This window comes from Salvelinus fontinalis, chromosome 9, assembly GCF_029448725.1.
Source record: "Salvelinus fontinalis isolate EN_2023a chromosome 9, ASM2944872v1, whole genome shotgun sequence".
Taxonomy (NCBI): domain Eukaryota; kingdom Metazoa; phylum Chordata; class Actinopteri; order Salmoniformes; family Salmonidae; genus Salvelinus; species Salvelinus fontinalis.
The window spans coordinates 16,822,210-16,842,651 of NC_074673.1; positions in this window are offsets into that span (position 1 = coordinate 16,822,210).

Sequence of the window (20,442 nt, forward strand, 5' to 3'; positions counted from 1 at the left end):
CTCCATGGTCCTCTACAGGGTTCTCTCCATCATACACTTCAGGCCTAGCTTTATTATCTAGATCACTTGACTTAAGATAGCTGCAATCAAGAATCCATACAATGATGCCAAACTCTCAGTAATGAGAATAAGTTTCTGGACCATGGACTTTCCTCAAGTACATCTAACACTGAAACACACCTCTTTTCCTATGGATTTACCTTCTGTCTGTTCGAAAGAGCAGGTATACATTTGTGATTGGGTTCCCCTCTAGCTCTAGCTAGTGTAGGAGTTGAGGAGGTTACAGATGTAGGATATTAATTTGAGCCAGTTTGCTACAGCAGCATCAGGAAATGTGAATGATCATGTCAATTATTAATTCATACATTTCTTTTGTAGGGGTTGATAAAACATTTTTGTGAGGGAAGATCAAGTCTGAAATTTCAAAGTGGAAAATATAAACTTCAGAGGCCTTTTGAAATCTCAAATACATTACACATTTTATGCAGGAAAGCTCTTCTGGAACAGGGTGATTAAACTAAGACCCTACACCTGTATGAGGAGGTGAGGTTTAGAGTGGGACAAATATGATAAAGAGGGAGGAACAGACAGGGGGCTAGCAGGGGAACATGACTGTTTGGAGAGCAGCCTTCAGGAAGCAGGCCCAAAACAGACAGTGGACTGGGAGAGGCTTCTTCTTTCCTAAAGGGGAAAGGGGGACTGGCTTCACAATTGGAATGCAATCAGCACCAAATAACCAGGGACTGTCTAGGGCTCCTTCTCTGTGGTCTCTTTTGCCAGCCATCCATTGGTACATAGCAACCATTATTCTCCTGTAAGGATTCAAGCCATGTCCGTATTGGTGCCTGGCCTCAATCTCAGTTGTGACGCTCTACAGAAGGATTGTCAGCCATTGGGCTCTATAACATAACAGAGACAACGCACTTTATCCGTTTGAATGGTTGCGTTAGTTGAGTCTCTGCTTAAGAATCTCTTCTGCAGTGTTCTAGGTAGAGCAGATCTGTGGACACAGAGAGGGGTTGATGTGTCACTGATCGTAGCTGCTGTTCAGCAGTCAAATAGGAGCTACTGGACATAGACAGAAATGGGAATGTATCTCTTTCATACTTTTATTGGGGACATTTATAAAAGTGAGCCAGTTTGTGGTCAGGAAGGAGAGAGACTGTTCCTTTGAGCTGTCTGATATATGAGACAGAGTAGAGAGGAGAGGAGACCCCAAAGAGACACAGATAATGCTCGAAGCACAATGTCAACTGATTTTTATTTCTTCTACATAACAAGATGTAAATGACATTGATGATACTAGGCTGGAACCAGTGAGGCATCAACACACACCGGCAGTCATTATTATAAAAACAACAATGCTGGGAACATTCAATGTTCAATGAACATATTCTTTATCTCTTTTTGACTAACAGAAGAAATCACATTTCCTAAGGCACTGTTGGTGGTAGCTGTCCAATGAGGCTTAACATATCTGATTGACAGCACTGGCATAAATACCATAATGCCATTTATTAGTATGTAATCAACAGTGGAGCCAATCAGCCAATCATAAGCCATGGACAAGTGGCAACCAGTTAGAATGAGTAAAAGGTGTGAAACAAGGGGCAACCTTGAACATGATAGTTTCACACCCACCAGACTTACATTGGTAGACTTTGCATTTGTAGAGCACACAATGTGACACGTATCACCTAGCTGTGCGTGCGATTCAGTCAGATATGGCTGTGTCAGGACAGGACCAATGTTTCTGCTCAATGGAACACAGAGCTGATAATATTCATGTTGAGCCGCTAGCACTCCCATCACAAAATATTGAAATTAAGCAGGAAATGCTGCACTGCTGTACACGTCTGCCAGAGTTTGATCTGATTCGTTCTCGTGCCGTCACAGAAGTGTTTTGTTTTTGTTGGCAAACATCTCTGATGAAACCTGAAGCAAGTCACCTGAAATAAGGCCTTTTCTTAATGCCCTGAATGGGCTTGTTTTTGTGCTGGTCAACCCTTCCTAGAACTTCAAAAGACTTGGACGATGTGTTATAGGTGTTTGTGTAGATCCATTGCTGTACTCTTGCAGAGAGCCATATTGATTGTGAGAGCATGGAATGGTAGTTTGGTGGTCTAGTGACAGAAGTGGTTAAAGAGAGAAGGCAGAGGTAATCCAGGTGGCTTCTACCTGTGGCTATATGCCTTTAGGCCTCTGCTCTGACTGCAGCCTGTTGGATTCTGCCAAATAGAGTTTTCTGCTCAAATGACTAGTCTGGAGGCAATGTTTCTACAGAGAAGGAGGAAGATAGAGGAAGAGAGGACGCGAGAGAGAGAGATAGAGAGAGAGGGCAAGAGGGGGCAAGAGCGAGAGGGGGAGAGAGAGAGAGATTGAGAGAGCTATTGCATTTGTATTTAGGCAGCAGCTACCATTCCTGGGGTCCAAACACATTAGGTAGGACGTGAGGAGGTTACAGATGTAGGATCTTAATTTGAACCAGTATGCTACAGCAGGAAAATAATTCTGCAGCACCAGGAAATGTGAATAATTATAACTAATGGAATTTCTTTTAGTGGTTAATACATTATTCGTAAGGGGAAATCAAGTCTGAAATTTTAAAGTGGAAATGACAAACTTCAGAAACCTTTTCAAACCTCAAATACACTACTATTTAAAAATGTCCTGCTTTGCAGGAAAGTTCTCCCGCAACAGGGTGATCAAATTAAGATCCTACATCTGTAGAGGAAGAGGGAGAAGGATAGAGAGAGACACTTTGTCACAGATTTAGCTTTTAAGGAGTATTTAAATATGACAGGACACAATTATCCTCGGCGATGTCATCCGCTGCAGATGTGCTCGCTGAAATAATTCCACACTGTTCCTTTCAGCGAGGCGTGCGAGCTAACTCATCAGAGAAACAAATGTCAACCCGTTCCGTCGTGTTTATGCAGCTGTGTCTAACATAATAAACAAAAATAAGATCATTTGGAATTCAGCACAAACATAGAGATCAAAATGGCTGATTTTACTGCCACTAACACCCCGTGAAGGCAGGCAAGGAGTGCTCCAGCGTTTCATTACGCTACTGTGTTTATGCTAAACAGGTAATTTTCCAACAAGGTTTCTACTTAACAGACCAAGAGGAAAGCAACCTATTCCCTGGAATTGGCAAGAGGAGGGAAACACACGTAGGTTTCCCATCTTATACATGCTGCAGCTTTCAGTGTTTACATATACAGGTTGGAATAACATTTTAATGTGACAGAGGCCTTTCTGTTGAATACAGCAATGGAACAAGTCTCTCAAAGTATAAACTTAAGCTCATTTCAATATTCTGAAAAAGTAGCTCAACAAAACACATCAGAATAAGATGCCAACACAAGTGATTACGCTTGGTACACATTCTGTTGCATGTGCTCTATGTGTGTGTGGACATACAGCTATAAGCCAAACACTTACATTGATAATCCTAAATGAAACCACACTCAGACTGAGAGTCATTGGAGTTTAGAGGTGGTGTTCCATGCTAACTCCACACCAGCAGCTCTAATCCTCCCCCGAGCAGGCCAGTGTGCCAACAGTCCTAACAAAGGGCCGTTTAAGCACTGCTCTGTGTGTAAATCCACATAAGGTAACGTACAACGTGTTAAAAGGGGTTAAGAGTGGCACTTGATGAACAATGCTGTGGGATGAGGAGGGGATGAGAAGGGTGCTTTTCTCCCTGCTGAGGGGTTTTCATAAGAGGACTTGTAATTTGCAGTAAGAGCCACTTCATCCGCCTCCTTACCCAACACCACCTCAGCCCTCCAGCCGTGCAGATAAAGGACAGCTCCTGTCCTGTCCACACAGGCATACTTATCTCCTGGCTAATGAAAGTGCCTGATGACCATCTCCTTTGTGGGTGTTTACAGGGACACAAGTGAAGAGTGGAGCTTCGAATAGAACCACAGCCACTAGATTGGAACTGAAGTGACTCTTCAGTCCCTGATCCCTTTCTTCTCCAAGACTCCTCTACACACTACACTGGCTGGTTGAATGGTGGGTCTGATTTACGGGTTTTGTTTACACAAGAACAAGTGGACATTTGTCAAATTGGATGACAAACCACTTCCGGAACGCTTAACTTACTGGAATTTGAATACTGTACATCAAGGGTTGATTTGAGTGCAGTAGTGGTCTAGGCTGTGTATCAGTCCAGCTAGGTAAGTGACAGTGGTGTAACAGTGAGGTGACATCAGATGATGGCGGCCGGCTGGGGGAGCAAGGTCAGGGACAGACCAGAGGAGGGATGGATGGAGGGAGAGTGAGTGAGGGTTGACAGACACATTTGTAGCAGATGGAGCGGGGGAGGGGACGCGGGGGGACGATTGTCTCGAGATCTCCACTCTTCGCCCACTCCTGCTTTCATGAGCCTTTTGATTCGGGGCCCAGAGAGACAGACAGAGAGCGAGCATCTCTCTGGCAGATCCTGGCAGCGGTGGGCAGGGGGGACTGAGGGAAGAGTCCCACTGTCACAGCCGTCCCAGCCAAGGGGCCTCTGGGAGGTGGCGGGATGGCAGTTGCTCTCCTTTGTTCCGTTCTTCCCACCTGTGGATGGAGGAGGAGGAGGCAGGAACCTGCTACAGATACAATACTTCGTAAACAGATGTGCACCTTAGGCAGTTCTAAGTTGACATGAAAAACAAGTCTAACTAAGTAAAACTTGATTAAATACTTAAGGCTTATAAATGGAGCTTTCTGTTCAACCATATAAGTCCATTTCATATCTGAGGAGCATTCATTTTCCTTTTTTTCTCCAGGTTAATATTTTTCTGCAATGCTTTACCACGTTGTATTGCCACTGTTGGTTTACAAACGTGCCCTGTGGTTAATGTAAAGTATTAGAGCGTGTGTTCTCGGTCATGATGAAGATCTCCATCTACATACAAGTGGGAGTGGAAGCGATGTGGATTGTGTGTAAGTGAAGCCAGGATCAGGAGGGATCCAATATAAAGACTTTGGCCTAGATTAAATCAGATTAAGTGTTAACCAGCGATAGCAGACAACCGCATAGCAGATGTTTTGGAAGTGTTGGAGGTGGAACTGCATTGGAGCCATCAAATCGGTGATCAGCTGCTTTTGCGATCATTGTCACTAAGACACCCGCCCCACTCGCGTTAGAAGTTCAGAAGGAGAAAGTGTTGGTTATATAGAAATCATTGAAAATTATTCAAATAAATAATGAGGGTTTCTATCCTCATAATGGAGGTGTAGATTCCATCTCACATTCCAGCCTTTGGAAAAAGGCTGCATGGGATTACAGACTCTGTACAGCCAATGGCAACGTCCGCTTTAGGTATAATGCCAGGAGCCACTTGTAGATTTGACAGCTCTAACGCAGTTCCACCTCCGACACGGCCAAAACAACCACCATGTGAATGGTGGATAAAGTGGGTCTAATTGAATAGAGCTCAAGTGAGGTTGAAATGTGTTGATGTCACTTAAACCAGTCAATCATTTGTGACCTAAATAAATGGAGATTAGGAAAATAACCTCACTATAGCATCATTGGAATTCCGTTGGCTGGAGTTTATGGCAAATAACTGAAGTATTAGGTGCTAATTCAATAAGTATTTCTTTCCTGGGGTTTTATCTCCAATTCTAAAACCATACTAGAAATGTTTGAAGAGGAAAAATACATCATATATACAGTTGAAGTCGGAAGTTTACATACACTTAAGTTGGAGTCATTAGAACTCATTTTTCAACCACTCCACAAATTTCTTGTTAACACTCTAATTTTGGCAAGTCAGTTAGGACATCTACTTTGTGCATGACACAAGAAATGTTTTCAACAATTGTTTACAGATAGATTATTTCACTTATAATTCACTGTATCACAATTTCAGTGAGTCAGAAGTTTACATACACTAAGTTGACTGTGCCTTTAAACAACTTGGAAAAGTCCAGAAAATGTTGTCATGGCTTTAGAAGATTCTGATAGGCTAATTGACATCATTTGAGTCAATTGGAGGTGTACCTGTGGATGTATTTCAAGGCCTACATTCTAACTCAGTGCCTCTTTGCTTGACATCATGGGGAAATCAGCCAAGACCTCAGGAAAAGAATTGTAGACCTCCACAAGTATGGTTCATCCTTGGGAGCAATTTCCAAATGCCTGACGGTACCACGTTCATCTGTACAAACAATAGTATGCAAGTATAAACACCATGGGACCACGCAGCCATCATACCGCTCAGGAAGGAAACACGAGAAATTGCCAAGAAACTGAACATCTCGTACAACGTTGTGTAATACTCCCTTCACAGAACAGCACAAACTGGCCCTAACCAGAATAGAAAGAGGAGTGGGAGGTCCCAGTGCACAACTGAGCAAGAGGACAAGTACATTAGAGAATCTAGTTTGAGAAACAGACGACTCACAAGTCCTCAACTGGCAGCTTCATTAAATAGTGCCCACAAAACACCAGTATCAACGTCAACAGTGAAGAGGAAACTCCGGAATGCTGGCCTTCTAGGCAGAGTTGCAAAGAAAAAGCCATTTCTCAGACTGGCCAATAAAAATAAAATATTAAGATGGGCAAAAGAACACAGACACTGGACAGATGAACTCTGCCAGCATCCCGGAGTCGCCTCTTCACTGTTGACGTTGAGACTGGTGTTTTGCGGGTACTATTTAATGAAGCTGCCAGTTGAGGACTTGTGAGTCGTCTGTTTCTCAAACTAGAAACTCTAATGTACTTGTCATCTTACTCAGTTGTGCCCTCCTCTGTCTATTCTGGTTAGAGCCAGTTTGCGCTGTTCTGTGAAGGAAGTAGTAAACAGCGTTGTATGAGAGCTTCAGTTTTTTGGCAATTTCTCGCATGGAATAGCGTTCATTTTTCAGAACAAGAATAGATGATGAGTTTCAGAAGAAAGTTCTTTGTTTCTGGCCATTTTGAGCCTGTAATCGAACCCACAAATGCTGATGCTCAAGATACTCAACTAATCTAAAGAAGGCCAGTTTTTTTACTTCTTTAATCAGAACAACAGTTTTCAGCTGTGCTAACATAATTGCAAAAGGGTTATCTAATGACCAATTCGCTTTTTAAAATGATAAACTTGGATTAGCTAACACAATGTGCCATTGGAACACAGGAGTGATGGTTGCTAATAATGGGCCTCTGTATGCCTATTTAGATATTCGATAAAAAATCTGCCATTTCCAGCTACAATAGTAATTTACAACATTAACAATGTCTGCACTGTATTTTTGATAAATTTAATGGACAACATTTTTTTCTAAAACAAGGACATTCTAAGTGACCCCAAACTTGTGAATGGTATTGCATAGAAATATATCTATACAGTTGAAGTCGGAAGTTTACATACACCTTAGCCAAATACATTTAAATTCAGTTATTCACAATTCCTGACATTTAATCCTAGTAAAAAATCCCTCTTAGGTCAGTTAGGATCACCACTTTATTTTAAGAATGTGAAATGTCAGAATAATAGTAGAGAAAATGATTTATTTCAGCTTTTATTTCTTTCATCACATTCCCAGTGGGTCAGAAGTTTACATACACTCAATTAGTATTTGGTAGCATTGCCTTTAAATTGTTTAACTTTGGTCAAACGTTTCGGGTAGCCTTCCACAAGCTTCCCACAATAAAGTGTGTGCATTTTGGCCCATTCCTCCTGACAGAGCTGGTGTAACTGAGTCAGGTTTGTAGGCCTCCTTGCTCGTGCACCACGCTTTTTCAGGTCATCCCACACATTTTCTATAGGATTGAGGTCAGGGCTTTGTGATGGCCACTCCAATACCTTGACTTTGTTGTCCTTAAGCCATTTTGCCACAACTTTGGAAGTATGCTTGGGGTCATTGTCCATTTGGAAGACCCATTTGCGACCAAGCTTTAACTTCCTGATTGATTTTCTTGAGATGTTGCTTCGATATATCCACATCATTTTCCTTTCCTCATGAAGCCATCTATTTTGTGAAGTGCACCAGTCCCTCCTGCAGCAAAGCACCCCCACAACATGATGTTGCCACCCCCATGCTTCACGGTTGGGATGGTGTTCTTCAGCTTGCAAGCCTCCCCCTTTTTCCTCCAAACATAATGATGGTCACTATGGCCAAATAGTTCTATTTTTGTTTCATCAGACCAGACTACGGTTGCAAACCATAGTCTGGCTTTTTTATGGTGGTTTTGGGGCAGTGCCTTCTTCCTTACTGATTGGCCTTTCAGGTTATGTTGATATAGGACTCGTTTTACTGTGGCTATAGATACTTTTGTACCTGTTTCCTCCAGCATTTTCACAAGGTCCTTTACTGTTGTTCTGGGATTGATCACACCAAAGTACATTCATCTCTAGGAGACAGAACGCGTCTCCTTCCTATGTGATATGATGGCTGCGTGGTTCTATGGTGTTTATACTTGCATACTATTGTTTGTACAGATGAACATGGTACCTTCAAGCATTTGGAAATTGCTCCCAAGGTTGAACCAGACTTGTGAAGGAGTTCTTGGCTGATTTCTTTTGATTTTCCCATGATGTCAAGCAAAGAGGCACTGAGTTTGAAGGTAGGCCTTGAAATACATCCACAGGTACACCTCCAATTGACTCAAATTATGTCAACAAGCCTATCAGAATCTTCTAAAGCCATGACATCATTTTCTGGAATTTTCCAAGCTGTTTAAAGGCACAGTCAACTTAGTGTATGTAAACTTCTGACCCATTTGAATTGTGATACAGTGAATTATAAGCAAAATAATCTGCCTGTTCACAATTGTTGGAAAATTGACTTGTGTCATGCACAAAGTAGATGTCCTAACCGACTTGCCAAAACTATAGTTTGTTAACAAGAAATTTGTGGAGTGGTTGAAAAACGAGTTTTAATGACTCCAACCTAAGTGTACTTCGACTTCAACTGTATACATATATATATGTGTGTTTTTTTGCCTCTTCAAACAAAAGAAAAAACACAGAAGTGTCTTCTACCTGTGTCTTCATGATGCCTATAGGCCTTTGCTCTGACTGCAGCCTGTTGGATTCTGCCAAATACAGTTTTCTGCTCGAATGACTCAATGTATATAACAAGTCTGGAGACAGTGTTTCTACAGAAATGGAGGAAGATAGTGAAAGAAAGGAAGCGAGAGAGCGAGAGAGGGAGGGAGAAAGAGAGAGAGATGTAGAAAGAGAGAGAGAGAGAGAGAGAGAGAGAGAGAGGGAGAAATAGAGCTATACTAAGGGAGCTTAGAGAACAAAACTCAAACTTCATTAATCCAAGCCCTACGTGCAATCCGAACCTCTTTGACTCCAGCGAAAGATGCAACTCCTACCCTAACATTAGCCTGAACCTAAACCCCTAACACATACCTCACTGTAAACCGGGGGTAAGATTGCCATCAAAACTTGTTTCACAGTAATTCTACCCTGCTGTCTACTCAAAGACGTCTGCTTTTTAAATCATCTTGAGATGGAACTCAGCTCTACAGTCAGTCACACATACAGAATTACAAGGTGTTGTTCTGGGGCTATACAAGGTGTTGTTCTGGGGCTATACAAGGTGTTGTTCTGGGGCTTTTCGGGGTGTTGTTCTGGGGCTATACAAGGTATTGTTCTGGGGCTATACAAGGTGTTGTTCTGGGGCTATTCAATGTGTTGTTCTGGGGCTATACAAGGTGTTGTTCTGGGGCTATGCAAGGTGTTGTTCTGGGGCTATTCAAGGTGTTGTTCTGGGGCTATTCAAGGTGTTGTTCTGGGGCTATTCAAGGTGTTGTTCTGGGGCTATAAAAGGTGTTGTTTTGGGGCTATACAAGCTGTTGTTCTGGGGCTATTCAAGGTGTTGTTCTGGGGCTATACAAGGTGTTGTTCTGGGGCTATACAAGGTGTTGTTCTGGGGCTATTCAAGGTGTTGTTCTGGGGCTATACAAGGTATTGTTCTGGGGCTATACAAGGTGTTGTTCTGGGGCTATACAAGGTGTTGTTCTGGGGCTATTCAATGTGTTGTTCTGGGGCTATGCAAGGTGTTGTTCTGGGGCTATTCAAGGTGTTGTTCTGGGGCTATTCAAGGTGTTGTTCTGGGGCTATTCAAGGTGTTGTTCTGGGGCTATAAAAGGTGTTGTTTAGGGGCTATACAAGCTGTTGTTCTGGGGCTATTCAAGGTGTTGTTCTGGGGCTATTCAAGGTGTTGTTCTGGGGCTATACAAGGTGTTGTTCTGGGGCTATTCAAGCTGTTGTTCTGGGGCTATACAAGGTGTTGTTCTGGGGCTATACAAGGTGTTTTTCTGGGGCTTTTCAAGGTGTTGTTCTGGGACTATACAAGGTGTTGTTCTGGGGCTATACAAGGTGTTGTTCTGGGGCTTTTCAGGGTGTTGTTCTGGGGCTATACAAGGTGTTGTTCTGGGGCTATACAAGGTGTTGTTCTGGGGCTATACAAGGTGTTGTTCTGGGGCTATTCAAGGTGTTGTTCTGGGGCTATACAAGGTATTGTTCTGGGGCTATACAAGGTGTTGTTCTGGGGCTATTCAAGGTGTTGTTCTGGGGCTATTCAAGGTGTTGTTCTGGGGCTATACAAGGTGTTGTTCTGGGGCTATTCAAGGTGTTGTTCTGGGGCTATACAAGGTATTGTTCTGGGGCTATACAAGGTGTTGTTCTGGGGCTATACAAGGTGTTGTTCTGGGGCTATTCAATGTGTTGTTCTGGGGCTATGCAAGGTGTTGTTCTGGGGCTATTCAAGGTGTTGTTCTGGGGCTATTCAAGGTGTTGTTCTGGGGCTATTCAAGGTGTTGTTCTGGGGCTATAAAAGGTGTTGTTTAGGGGCTATACAAGCTGTTGTTCTGGGGCTATTCAAGGTGTTGTTCTGGGGCTATTCAAGGTGTTGTTCTGGGGCTATACAAGGTGTTGTTCTGGGGCTATTCAAGCTGTTGTTCTGGGGCTATACAAGGTGTTGTTCTGGGGCTATACAAGGTGTTTTTCTGGGGCTTTTCAAGGTGTTGTTCTGGGACTATACAAGGTGTTGTTCTGGGGCTATACAAGGTGTTGTTCTGGGGCTTTTCAGGGTGTTGTTCTGGGGCTATACAAGGTGTTGTTCTGGGGCTATACAAGGTGTTGTTCTGGGGCTTTTCAGGGTGTTGTTCTGGGGTTATTCAAGGTGTTGTTCTGGGGCTATTCAATGTGTTGTTCTGGGGCTATACAAGGTGTTGTTCTGGGGCTTTTCAGGGTGTTGTTCTGGGGCTATACAAGGTATTGTTCTGGGGCTATAAAAGGTGTTGTTCTGGGGCTATACAAGGTGTTGTTCTGGGGCTATTCAAGGTGTTGTTCTGGGGCTATTCAAGGTGTTGTTCTGGGGCTATACAAGGTGTTGTTCTGGGGCTATACAAGGTGTTGTTCTGGGGCTATTCAAGGGCTTTTCAACTTTTCATTCTAATAAAAAAACTATAGCACACGAGAGAGATTTGATGATGATTTTATGAACCAAAAAGCAATGTGTAAATCTGATGTATTTTTTTTCACATAAATGTTTTTCCTGGTCTAAACATACTTTATGGTGCAAATGTATGTGATTAAAAAAAAATATATTCCACTCAAGTCCAAATAAGCAGATCCATATTCTGTTTAAAGGTCTATATGTACTACTTAGCTGGTAGTCTGCCTAGTCCAGTCTATTGTCTGTAGGTTGGGATGTAGGCCTGGTACAGACCTAAGGGGTTGTGAGGCAAGCTGGGCACGACAGGACAGTGAGTGTTCAATATTTGATCATAGCGAGCACTCGCCGAGGGGCTGGGGGGAGGAATGAAGACAGCACAGCGTGTACGGGGAAAATACATGTAAGCGCTGCCTTCACATTAAATACACTGTCTTGAAAAACTTGTAGCCCCACGTATTATAACAGGCTACTGTCTCTGAGAGGTGAACAGTCCCCTCCTCATATACCCATTCCCTTTGATTCATCTCAACTAGTCATTTATTAGTATAGATTCACTCCATATAATAGCGCTACAAACAATGTCTCTCATTATATAATTATTTCAGTACAATTAGCAGCCTTATCATTCTATCAGGTTAGAAAAAGCGTTTGTTTTTTGTAAATAATTTTATTTAAACAAAACAAAAAACGCTGTACTGTTCTGATCTCATCTACATTGTTAGGATTTGTGATTTAAAAAACTACAAATATTCTCAGGCCACTTAGCTATATTTTTCTGGCCAGAAATCATCGATATACATTTCTCTGTGTTTAAATGTTCTTGTTCATTTTAGTAGAGAATATGCACAGCCTTGTGCAGAACAGATCCTCTGATTGGCTGTCCCCTCTACGTGTAGCTCTAGCCTGGAGACGTCAGCTTAATTAGCCGTAAAATGAGCCAAAGCAACTATTTATCAGGCTTAAAGAGGAGTGTGGAGCCCAGCCGCACAATGGAGATGCACCTTGTATTGGATCTGCTGGAGTAGTCTGACAGCCACTGTACAGATGACAGGATGGTGACAGGACAGCCTCAGGATGAGTGGGCCAGCGTGTTCATCAATACGGTTATTAGCTACTGTAATCATCTCATTGCAACCCAATCTCTTAGATCATTTGTCACTATTATGCCATAATAGCATCAAATATGTCAGGTATGTTGACAGGCTATTCAAATAATCAAATCAAATGTTATTTATTTGTCACATGTGCCAAATGCAACTTACCCTGAAATGCTTACTTAGATTTTTTTTTAAACTAGGCAAGTCAGTTAAGAAAAAAGTCTTATTTACAATGACAGCCTATACTGGCCCAATTGTGCACTGTCCTATGGGACTCTGTGATACAGCCTGGATTTGAACCAGGGTGTCTATAGTGACACCTCTAACACTGAGATGCAGTGTCTTAGACCACTGCACCACTCAGGAGCCCTAAGTGGCACAAGCCCTTAATAGAGTTAAGAAAATATTTACTAACTAAACTAAAGTCAAAAATAAAATAAAAAGTAACACAATAAAATAGCAATAACGAGGCTATATACAGGGGGTACCGGTACAGAATCAGTGTGTGGGGGTACAGGTTAATCAAGGTCATTTGTATCAATCAAATGTATTCATAAAGCCCTTCTTACATCAGCTGATGTCACAAAGTGCTGTACAGAAACCCAGCATAAAACCCCAAACCGCAAGCAATGCAGGTGTAGAAGCACAGTGGCTAGGAGTAACTCCCTAGAAAGGCCAGAACCTAGGAAGAAACCTAGAGAGGAACCAGGCTATGAGGGGTGGCCAGTCCTTTTCTGGCTGTGCCGGGTGGAGATTATAACAGAACATGGCCAAGATGTTCAAATGTTCATAGATAACCAGCAGGGTCAAATAATAATAATCACAGTGGTTGTCGAGTGTGCAACAGGTCAGCACCTCAGGAGTAAATGTCAGTTGGCTTTTCATAGCCAATTATTCAGAGTATCTCTACCGCTCCTGCTGTCTCTAGAGAGTTGAAAACAGCAGGTCTGGGACAGGTAGCACATCCGGTGAACAGGTCACGATTCCATAGCAGCAGGCAGAACAGTTGAAACTGGAGCAGCTGTACGGCCAGGTGGACTGGGGACAACAAGGAGTCATCAGGCCAGGTAGTCCTGAGGCATGGTCCTAGGGCTCAGGTCCTCCGAGAGAAAGAAAGAAATATAGAAAGAGAGAAAGAAAGAGAGAAAAAGAGAAAAAGAGAGAAAGAGAGAGAGAATTAGAAAGAGCATACTTAAATTCACACAGGACACCGGAAATGTAAATGTAAATAAGAGACAGGAGAAATAATCCAGAAATAACAGACTGACCCTAGCCCCCCAACACATAAACTACTGCACCATAAACACTGGAGGCTGACACAGGGGAAGTCGGAAGACACTGAGGCCCCATCTGACGATTCCCCCGGACAGGGCAAAACAGGCAGGATATAACCCCACCCACTTTGCAAATCACAGCCCCCACACCACTAGAGGGATATCTTCAACCACCAACTTACCATCCTGAAACAAGGCCGAGTATAGCCCACAAAGATCTCCGCCACGGCACAACCCAAGGGGGGGCGCCAACCCAGACAGGAAGATCACGTCAGTGACTCAACCCACTCAAGTGACGCACCCCTCCTAGGGACGGCATGGAAGAGCACCAGTAAGCCAGTGACTCAGCCCCTGTAATAGGGTTAGAGGCAGAGAATCCCAGTGGAGAGAGGGGAACCGGCCAGGCAGAGACAGCAAGGGCGGTTCGTTGCTCCAGTGCCTTTCCATTCACCTTCACACTCCTGGGCCAGACTACACTCAATCATATGACCCACTGAAGAGATGAGTCTTCAATAAAGACGTAAAGGTTGAGACTGAGTCTGCGTCTCTCACATGGGTAGGCAGACCATTCCATAAAAATGGAGCTCTATAGGAGAAAGCCCTGCCTCCAGTTGTTTGCTGTAGTGACACCTCTAGCGACACCTCCAGCTGTTTGCTGTAGTGACACCTCTATTTGTACATGCAGGTATGGGTAAAGTGACTATAATAATACCCCTTAATAATATCAACAGTAATATTATCCCAGGTCTGGAGTTGGTTTTACCCATTACTTCCCTGTTACAGTAGCTCTGTACTGTATGTCAATACATGTGGAGCATTAGGACAACGTTTCATTCATGCAGGTTTCTCAGACAGGGCCTGACTAGGCCTGGAAGTGACAGTATTTACAAGCAGAGCTCTGCATGGAGATGGCTGGAACTCTGTCCTCTGACGAGACATTTTCAAGCACACAACATGAAGTTCAAGCACAGTTTAAATGAGCTGCGTTTCACAGCTGAAAGGCCACCCAGGGGTTACTGTGTCACGCAGCTCCAAAAAGAGGGGCCCTATCTGGTAGAGCCTTGGTGGGAGGAGTGCCCCAGCTGGTGGGGGATACACTTGCAGACACATCATGTAGAGTGTTGGTCCCATGTTTCATGAGCTGAAGTGGGGGATCCCGGCAATTTTCCATACGCACAAAAATTATTTCAAATTTGGGCGCAGGTTTGTTAAGGGATACAGCAAAACAATGCATCAATAAAGAAATGAAAAACAATCCCCATTATGTAATAATAAATGATGTAGGTCTATTTGTGTGTGCATGTGCTGAGAAGAGGAGTGGATCTCTTTTCTAAGACCCTCCAACATAAAGGAGCTGTAATGTTAACTAGGCCTTTTGGTGAGCACCAGTGAGGTGGAAGGAGCCATGAATCAAGCTTAGAGATGGTGGGTCATGATGGAACGAGTCAGGTCTGGGTGAGAAGACCACTGGGATAGGGAGGGAGTGTGGTCCAGGAGAGCGGACCACTGGGATAGGGAGGGAGTGGGGTCCAGGAGAGAGGACCACTGAGATAGGGAGGGAGTGGGGTCCAGGAGAGAGGACCACTGGGATAGGGAGGGAGTGGGGTCCAGGAGAGAGGACCACTGGGATAGGGAGGGAGTGGGGTCCAGGAGAGACGACCACTGGGATAGGGAGGGAGTGGGGTTCAAGAGAGAAGACCACTGGGATAGGGAGGGAGTGGGTCCCGGAGAGAGGACCACTGGGATAGGGAGGGAGTGGGGTCCAGGAGAGAGGACCACTGGGATAGGGAGGGAGTGGGGTCCAGGAGAGACGACCACTGGGATAGGGAGGGAGTGGGGTTCAAGAGAGAAGACCACTGGGATAGGGAGGGAGTGGGTCCCGGAGAGAGGACCACTGGGATAGGGAGGGAGTGGGGTCCAGGAGAGAGGACCACTGGGATAGGGAGGGAGTGTGGTCCAGGAGAGAGGACCACTGGGATAGGGAGGGAGTGGGGTCTGGGTGAGAGGACCACTGGGATAGGGAGGGAGTGGGGTCCAGGAGAGACGACCACTGGGATAGGGTGGGAGTGTGGTCCAGGAGAGAGGACCACTGGGATAGGGAGGGAGTGGGGTCCAGGAGAGACGACCACTGGGATAGGGAGGGAGTGGGGTCTGGGTGAGAGGACCACTGGGATAGGGAGGGAGTGGGGTCCAGGAGAGACGACCACTGGGATAGGGAGGGAGTGGGGTTCAGGAGAGAAGACCACTGGGATAGGGAGGGAGTGGGGTCCAGGAGAGACGACCACTGGGATAGGGAGGGAGTGGGTCCAGGAGAGAGGACCACTGGAATAGGGAGGGAGTGGGGTCCAGGAGAGACGACCACTGGGATAGGGAGGGAGTGTGGTCTGGGGGAGAAGACCACTGGGATAGGGAGGGAGTGGGGTCCAGGAGAGACGACCACTGGGATAGGGTGGGAGTGTGGTCCAGGAGAGAGGACCACTGGGATAGGGAGGGAGTGGGGTTCAAGAGAGAAGACCACTGGGATAGGGAGGGAGTGGGTCCCGGAGAGAGGACCACTGGGATAGGGAGGGAGTGTGGTCCAGGAGAGAGGACCCCTGGGATAGGGAGGGAGTGGGGTCCAGGAGAGACGACCACTGGGATAGGGAGGGAGTGGGGTCTGGGTGAGAGGACCACTGGGATAGGGAGGGAGTGGGGTTCAAGAGAGAAGACCACTGGGATAGGGAGGGAGTGGGGTCCAGGAGAGACGACCACTGGGATAGGGAGGGAGTGGGGTTCAAGAGAGAAGACCACTGGGATAGGGAGGGAGTGGGGTCTGGGTGAGAGGACCACTGGGATAGGGAGGGAGTGGGGTTCAAGAGAGAAGACCACTGGGATAGGGAGGGAGTGGGTCCAGGAGAGAGGACCACTGGAATAGGGAGGGAGTGGGGTCCAGGAGAGACGACCACTGGGATAGGGAGGGAGTGGGGTCCAGGAGAGACGACCACTGGGATAGGGAGGGAGTGGGGTTCAAGAGAGAAGACCACTGGGATATGGAGGGAGTGGGTCCAGGAGAGAGGACCACTGGAATAGGGAGGGAGTGGGGTCCAGGAGAGACGACCACTGGGATAGGGAGGGAGTGTGGTCTGGGGGAGAAGACCACTGGGATAGGGAGGGAGTGGGGTCCAGGAGAGAGGACCACTGGGATAGGGAGGGAGTGGGGTCCAGGAGAGAGGACCACTGGGATAGGGAGGGAGTGGGGTCCAGGAGAGAGGACCACTGGGATAGGGATGGAGTGTGGTCTGGGGGAGAAGACCACTGGGAATAACCCATCATAAGCCACTGGTGACCTTTCAAAAGAAAGCTTGTGCCAAGATGACATCACTCCTGAGAGAAAACCCCACCACACTTGGGATTTTGCAGGCCTGCACTGAAAAGGTGTTGCCTATAGTAACCTTCCATACCATAGCAGGCATGCTGCACACTGGTGCCTATTGTCCCTCCCACTTCAACTATCCTGGACTGGGCCTCACATTAGCACACAGCACCTTCATGGCTCTGGATTCAGCTATCCCACTCATCTACTCTCTCATTTTTTTTCTTCTCAGGACTCAAATGGTATACTCTTGGAATACTTTACACTTTCCAGTACTGAAATTAATTGAGTACGTTGCAATCTATTCCTTTCCCATTGCTATAGTCAGACTGAACTGACTAATCAATGGTGGGAAGAATTAGGCTTTTGCTTCAGTCTGAGTTAGTCTTCCCTGTGTTGCTGTCCCCGTGGGCTAGCTCTTCCGTTTAGCCTGAGTTAGTCCTCCCTGTGTTGCTGTCCCTGTGGGCTAGCTCTTCTGTTTAGCCTGAGTTAGTCCTCCCTGTGTTTGTCCCTGTAGGCTAGCTCTTCTGTTTAGCCTGAGTTAGTCCTCCCTGTGTTTGTCCCTGTAGGCTAGCTCTTCTGTTTAGCCTGAGTTAGTCCTCCCTGTGTTGCTGTCCCTGTGGGCTAGCTCTTCTGTTTAGCCTGAGTTAGTCCTCCCTGTGTTGCTGTCCCTGTGGGCTAGCTCTTCTGTTTAGCCTGAGTTAGTCCTCCCTGTGTTTGTCCCTGTAGGCTAGCTCTTCTGTTTAGCCTGAGTTAGTCCTCCCTGTGTTTGTCCCTGTAAGCTAGCTCTTCTGTTTAGCCTGAGTTAGTCATCCCTGTGTTTCTGTCCTTGTAAGCTAGCTCTTCTGTTTAGCCTGAGTTAGTCCTTCCTGTGTTGCTGTCCCTGTGGGCTAGCTCTTTTGTTTAGCCTGAGTTAGTCCTCCCTGTGTTGCTGTCCCTGTGGGCTAGCTCTTTTGTTTAGCCTGAGCTAGTCCTCCCTGTGTTGCTGTTGCTGTGGGCCAGCTCTTCTGTTTAGCCTGAGCTAGTCATCCCTGTGTTTCTGTCCCTGTGGGCTAGCTCTTCTGTTTAGCCTGAGTTAGTCCTCCCTGTGTTGCTGTTGCTGTGGGCTAGCTCTTCTGTTTAGCCTGAGCTAGTCATCCCTGTGTTTCTGTCCCTGTGGGCTAGCTCTTCTGTTTAGCCTGAGTTAGTCCTCCCTGTGTTGCTGTTGCGGTGGGCTAGCTCTTCTGTTTAGCCTGAGTTAGTCCTCCCTGTGTTGCTGTTGCTTTGGGCTAGCTCTTCTGTTTAGTCTGAGTTAGTCCTCCCTGTGTTTGTCCCTGTGGGCTAGCTCTTCTGTTTAGCCTGAGTTAGAGTCCTCCCTGTGTTGCTGTCCCCGTGGGCTAGCTCTTCTGTTTAGCCTGAGTTAGTCCCCCCTGTGCTGCTGTCCCTGTGGGCTAGCTCTTCTGTTTAGCCTGAGTTAGTCCTCCCTGTGTTGCTGTCCCTGTGGGCTAGCTCTTCTGTTTAGCCTGAGTTAGAGTCCTCCCTGTGTTGCTGTCCCTGTGGGCTAGCTCTTCTGTTTAGCCTGAGTTAGTCCTCCCTGTGTTGCTGTCCCTGTGGGCTAGCTCTTCTGTTTAGCCTGAGTTAGTCCTCCCTGTGTTTGTCCCTGTAGGCTAGCTCTTCTGTTTAGCCTGAGTTAGTCCTCCCTGTGTTTGTCCCTGTAAGCTAGCTCTTCTGTTTAGCCTGAGTTAGTCATCCCTGTGTTTCTGTCCTTGTAAGCTAGCTCTTCTGTTTAGCCTGAGTTAGTCCTCCCTGTGTTGCTGTCCCTGTGGGCTAGCTCTTTTGTTTAGCCTGAGTTAGTCCTCCCTGTGTTGCTGTCCCTGTGGGCTAGCTCTTTTGTTTAGCCTGAGTTAGTCCTCCCTGTGTTGCTGTCCCTGTGGGCTAGCTCTTCTGTTTAGCCTGAGTTAGTCCTCCCTGTGTTTCTGTCCCTGTAAGCTAGCTCTTCTGTTGAGCCTCCAGTAGGTGAGTCCCGGGTCCATTCATTCAGACACCTTTAGGGTTTACAGGGTGTCACAGCAAATGAGGCATCAACCCAACCAGCCTGTCAAAAATTCACAGCCTGCTCTTTTTGCACATTCCCAAGGTCTCTCCCCATGCAGTTGCCTGTTGCATGGTCTCTCCCCATGCAGTTGCCTGTTGCATGGTCTCTCCCCATGCAGTTGCCTGTTGCATGGTCTCTCCCCATGCAGTTGCCTGTTGCATGGTCTCTCCCCATGCAGTTGCCTGTTGCATGGTCTCTCCCCATGCAGTTGCCTGTTGCATGGTCTCTCCCCATGCAGTTGCCTGTTGCATGGTCTCTCCCCATGCAGTTGCCTGTTGCATGGTCTTTTGCCATGCTGTTGTTGTTTGGAATCTGTTGAGTTTGATTCATTTTCTTATATTATGTGTGTTAGACAGGTTGACTATCTATCTCAATAAAATTAAACCCAGACTTGATTGCCCCATAATGCTAAATTAAATCCTTATTATATGTATGGAGTACCTTGTGTTAATGGTGAGGTAGAACTGCTGCCCCACATTAGTCCTGGGTGTATTACAGTAGTTGCCCTGAGACCCCAAGCCAGGCCCATGATGGACTTTAGGTACATTGGACATGTATGTAGTGTGACGCACTATGAGTCAGTGGAGTGGTCCCTAGTGTCGATATGGTGTGGTGGTGCTGGAGAGAAGGGCACTGTTCTGATGCACTGTGCCTGTCAGAGGTGATCTCACTCTGGGTAAGGAGTGCAGGAGCGGGACACTGCTGATGAGGAGGACAATGCCCAGTCTATTTTGTCAAAATGATGGAATCGTGGTCACCTCACTGGACAGAAAACATTGCTCTGTATTTAGAGTTTTATTAGGATCCCCATTAACTGTTGCAAAGGCAGCTGCTACTCTTCCTGGGGTCCACACAGAAAACAAATGTTTGTAAGGGTGTGTGTGTGCTTCTGTGTGTGTGCTTGTGTGTATGTCAGGGTTTCCATTCAGAAAATGGACAACGTGATCATGAAGATTTTAATTTGAGAAATGGACCGGACCCATATTCCAATAAATCTTAACAGAACATGCAACTCCTGTAATGAAGCAGCCAACAAAACATCATTTGCCAAAATGCAATTTACAGGAAAACACTAATCAAATCAAATCAAATTGTATTTGTCACAGGTGTAGAAATGCTTACTTACAGTGGGGCAAAAAAGTGGTTAGTCAGCCACCAATTGTGCAAGTTCTCCCACTTAAAAAGATGAGAGAGACCTGTAATTATCATCATGGGTACACTTCAACTATGACAGACAAAATG